Source organism: Budorcas taxicolor, chromosome 11 (genome assembly GCF_023091745.1).
Source record: "Budorcas taxicolor isolate Tak-1 chromosome 11, Takin1.1, whole genome shotgun sequence".
In the NCBI taxonomy this organism is placed as follows: domain Eukaryota; kingdom Metazoa; phylum Chordata; class Mammalia; order Artiodactyla; family Bovidae; genus Budorcas; species Budorcas taxicolor.
Window position 1 is genome coordinate 95951527 of NC_068920.1, and position 4707 is coordinate 95956233.

General features: G+C 45.1%; 1 protein-coding gene across 2 annotated transcripts in view; it reads right to left on the minus strand.

Annotated features, from left to right (window-relative positions):
* Positions 1-4707, minus strand: part of ASB3 (ankyrin repeat and SOCS box containing 3) — a 161504-nt gene that overhangs the window by 101773 nt on the left and 55024 nt on the right. The window contains exon 1 of one of the 2 annotated variants that reach the window (XM_052647501.1): positions 4437-4568. The exons of the other annotated variant lie outside the window; for it this stretch is intronic. The gene's annotated coding sequence lies outside the window, so the exon portion shown is untranslated. Of the gene's footprint in view, positions 1-4436; positions 4569-4707 lie in introns of those variants that run through there. 2 annotated transcript variants of the gene reach the window in all.

Below are 4707 nucleotides of genomic sequence, written 5' to 3' on the forward strand. Positions count from 1 at the left end.
GGAATGGCAACCCACTCCAGTATTCTTGCCTGGGAAATTCCAAGGATAAAGGAGGCTAGTGGGCTACAGTCCATACAGTCATAAAGAGTCAGACACGACTGAAGCAACTTAGCACACAGGCACACGCAAATAACATCAAAATTTATAACTCCAGCTCTGACCTCCGCACCTGTGCCTCAGGTTTAATCAACAGGTTAGCTCTACCTGGATGTCTAACTGATGACATCTAAAACTTAACATGTTCAGTAAATCAATTATACTCCAATTAAAATTAATTTTTAAAAGTAATAAGACTTGACATGTCCAAAATATAACCATTGATTCCAAAATTATTATTATTGTAAGCAAACCACACATATAAAATGTTAATAACTGGAGAATCTAGGTTTGATTCTTGCAAGTAAATTTTATGTAAGTCTGAAATCACTTCAAAATAAAAAAGTAAAACAAACAAAACACATGATTCCCATCAGTCCACATTATTTTCTTCCCTGTTTCAGTAAACTTCACCACTAGTTCCTCACAAAACATAGTTGTTAATAGTCGCTCAGTCAAATCCAACCCTTTGCAGCCTCGTGGGCTGCAGCACACCAGGCTTCCCTGTCCTTCACTATCTCCCAGTTTGCTCAAACTCATGCCCATTGAGTCAGTGACGCCATCCAACCATCTCATCCTCTGTCATCTCCTTCTCCTCCTGCCCTCTATCTTTCCCAGCAACAGGGTCTTTTCCAAAGAGTTGGCTCTTCACAACAGATGGCCAAAGTATTGGCACTTCAGCTTTAGCATCAGTCCTTCCAATGAATATTCAGGGTTGATTTAGGATTGACTGGTTTGATCTCCTTGCTATCCAAGGGACCCTCAAGAGTCTGCTCCAGCACCACAGTTCAAAAGCGTCAATTCTTCGGCACTCAGCCCTCTCTGTGGTCCAACTCTCACATCCATACATGACTACTGGAAAAACTATAGCTTTGACTATATGGACCTTTGTCAGCAAAGCATCATTAATTCATCTCTGTAAGAACATGCCACATCTAATCCACCAGGAAATTCAAGATGTTCTACTCAAAAAATACATTCCAAACTAGACTATTTCTCCCCATTTCCACAGCTTCCTAACTGGTCTCCCTGTCACCATACTTAGCCCCTACATTAGCTTCCTAGGACTGTCATACAAACTACCACAAAGCTGGTAACTTAAAACAACAGAAAGGTACTGCTTCACAGTTCTAGGAGTTAGAAGTCTGAAATCGAGCTGTCAGCAGAGCCAAAATCTCCCTGAAACCTCTAGGGTAGGATTTGTCCCTATCTCCTCCTAACTACTGGTGGTTGCTGGCAAATTTTAGTTGGTTTGTAGACACATCACTCCAATCTCTGCCTCCATCCTCTCTGTCCAAATTTCCTTCTTCTTATAAAGACATTAGACATTGTATCGGGGCCCACTCTCGCTCAGTATGACCTTAACTTTACATCTGCAAAGATCCAATTTCCAAGTAAGTTCACACTTGCAGGTTCCAGGTGTTAAGACTTCAGTATATCCTTTTGGAGAATACAATTCAGCCAACAACATCCCCTACAGTCATTTTCCACACAGCAATCATAATGGTCTTCATGAATGTACATCAGGCCACATCGCTCTCCTACTTAGAGATCTGTGCCCAGCTGGCCTCTTCCAGCCTCTCAAACTTCATCTACTAAGTGCCCTCTTATACTCCAGCAACACCAGCCTTCTTTCAATCCCTCCAATACAAGCTTTTCCTGCTAGAAACTGTTGTGTGGCTTCCACTTCCCCATTTCAAATCATAGCTCAGGTGTCACTTCCTCACCCAAGTCTGACCATCTACCTCAGTAGCATATTTCAGAGTCATTTTCTTTTACATATACCCTAGTTCCTAAGCAGCAATGACCTTTACCAGAAATCATCTTGAGTTTTTTGTTGTTGTTGGAGTTTCCATTACTACAGTCCCAGAGACTAAATCTGGGTAGACAAATACTTTTCATTTCTATTTAGTCAAATACAGCTTTTTTCCTTCACGATTTCAGAGTTTCTTCTCTTACAGATCAGGCTTCCTACTGGCTCAGTTGGTAAAGAACCTGACTGCAATACAGAAGACCTGGCTTCAATTCCTGGGTCAGGAAAATCCCCTGGAGTAGAAAATGGCAACCCACTCCAGTATTCTTGCCTGGGAAATCCCATGGACAGAGGACAGAGGAGCCTGGCAGGCTACAATCCATGCAGTTCCAAGAGTTGGACACAACTCAGTGACTAAACCACCACCGATGTAACAAGATCACTAAATTATTCCCTAATTTTTTTCCTATTGTCTTCTTTTTTTATGTGTGTGACAACTGACTAAATTTTTATTAAGGAAGGAAAATCTTAATACCTATTGTTTTTGTTATTCATTTAAGTATCTAACCCATTTGGAATTAATCTTGAACTGAATTAATTGGAACTGTCGCCATTGCTCTAAGACAGCATTAATCTCCTCTGACTCCACTCTGCCCTATACTCTGACTACACTGAAAAGCCCTAAGGGACCACCTAGAAGGATGGTCCTGCCTGATAAACTCCTATAAATCCTTAAAATCCCAATCCTAATGTCACATCTCCTGGCAAGACTTTCTCACCCAATTGCTGCCCTTACTTATATCCAACATCTACTCTATTATATAATTTAACATCCCTCTACTCTCAGCATGTCTGACTCTTTGAGACCCCATGGACTGTAGGCCACCAGGCTCCTCCACCCATAGGATTTTCCAGGCAAGAATACTGGAGTGGATTGCCATCTCCTTCTCCATTGGATCTTCCCCACGCAGCGGTGGAACCCTCATCTCCTGCACTGGCAGGCAGGTTCTTTACCACTGAGCCACCAGAGAAGCCCATAGTCTATAGTACTTGGCTCATAATAAAGTCGGAGAAGGCGATGGCACCCCACTCCAGTCCTCTTGCCTGGAAAATCTCATGGATGGAGGAGCCTGGAAGGCTGCAGTCCATGGGGTCACTAAGAGTAGGACATGATGGAGCGACTTCATTTTCACTTTTCACTTTTTCATGCACTGGAGAAGAAAATGGCAACCCACTCCAGTGTTCTTGCCTGGAGAATCCCAGGGACAGAGGAGCCTGGTGGGCTGCCATCTATGGAGTCGCAAAGAGTCAGACAGGACTGAAGTGACTTAGCAGCAGCAGCATAATAAAGTACTTAGATGAGTGCACAGAAGAAATGTGAGGTAAGTGTTAACTATTTTATCATTACCATAATAGGCTACCATTATTTGTCTGTGTAATTTGCCTTGCTAGAGGCATGAGACAGAGGACAGATTCATTTATTTGCCATTTACCAACCCCACTGTTCACATACACACTAAACATCAATAGGTAAATCAATGAACAACATCTCAATTCTGGAAAAAATTAATTTTCTTTGATGCCGTGGATTCCTTATGTTAAAAAAGAAATAGGAAACTTTCAAAACAAAAAAATAGAAAAAGGCTGTTCTTCCTGCTATTTGACTTGGAGCAAACTGCAGGGGCAGAGAGAACACACGACGGACGACAGTCTTAAGCATATCTAGCACGAAGGTCTAGCTTTTCTCACCTCCAGAATGACAACGAGAAATGCTCTATATTTGACGCTGTATAACCCATTCATTTCATTTCAGTTCAGTTCAATCGCTCAGTCGTGTCCGACTCTTAGCGACCCCATGGACCACAGCACGCCAGTCCTCCCTGTCCATCACCAACTCCCGGAGTTTACCCAAACCCATTATATTAGAGATTAAAACAATGGCATTTCTTTTAAAGACGGGGAGAATGCAAAACTTTTTGTGTTATTTTGAATGCGGTGAGAGGTGTCTGAATCTTATGTGAATTCATAACCTTAGGGTCACCTGGCCTTGAACCTTACTTAAAGAAACGTATCGGCTTCCTACATAAAACAGCGACACAGCACTTCAACTCTGGGATGAAGGGAGAGCCCCACGTCGGGTAAAAAAAGTAGGGATAATCTAGCTGCCCTCCCCAAGCGGAGAGTCTCCATCTGGGCCACCCTCGGAGAAGCGTAGAATTCTAATACGGAGGGACGACAGGTATTCTCGGCTCAGTATCCCCGAACCCACAGCTGCAGAAACTTAGCCATCCACCCTGTGTTAGTCAGGAGCTGAAAGTACTCAGGTGACCACGGCCCACAGTAAAAGGCGGAGAGAAACTTCCAGCGGGAAAGATAAAAGTGTACAGACGCTACCCGCGGAGAAAAAGGAAAACAGAAGCAGCGAGAGGGAAGAGCAGTCAGGAACACCGCCACTTTTCACTTCTCGTCGCCACCTCGAATTTTCTCGTCTGAATACCTGCACCAGCCCCGCTCTCCGGTAGCTGCTCCATGAGGGCCAAGCCACCGCCCACTCTTGTGGTGAGAGCCGCCCGCCTCCATGACTCACCAGCTCTCCGTGCTGCTACTTGGCCGCCGCGGAAACGGCTGATCCAAGGCCCAGTCTTTGGGCGTCCACTCCTGGCAAGCCACTGCGTTCGCTGCCCCCCGCCGGACTGCGGTTGTGGTCAATAAGAGAAGCACTACCGCCGTCCCGGCTTCCGTAGGCAGACGGTTCGGCGGCCCCGGATGTTGATAGCCACCTGCCCCGGAAACGGTGGCGGGAAGCCCAAGGGGGCGGGGGCGGCGTTCCCGGGCTCTCCGGAAGGAGACGTGGCGGC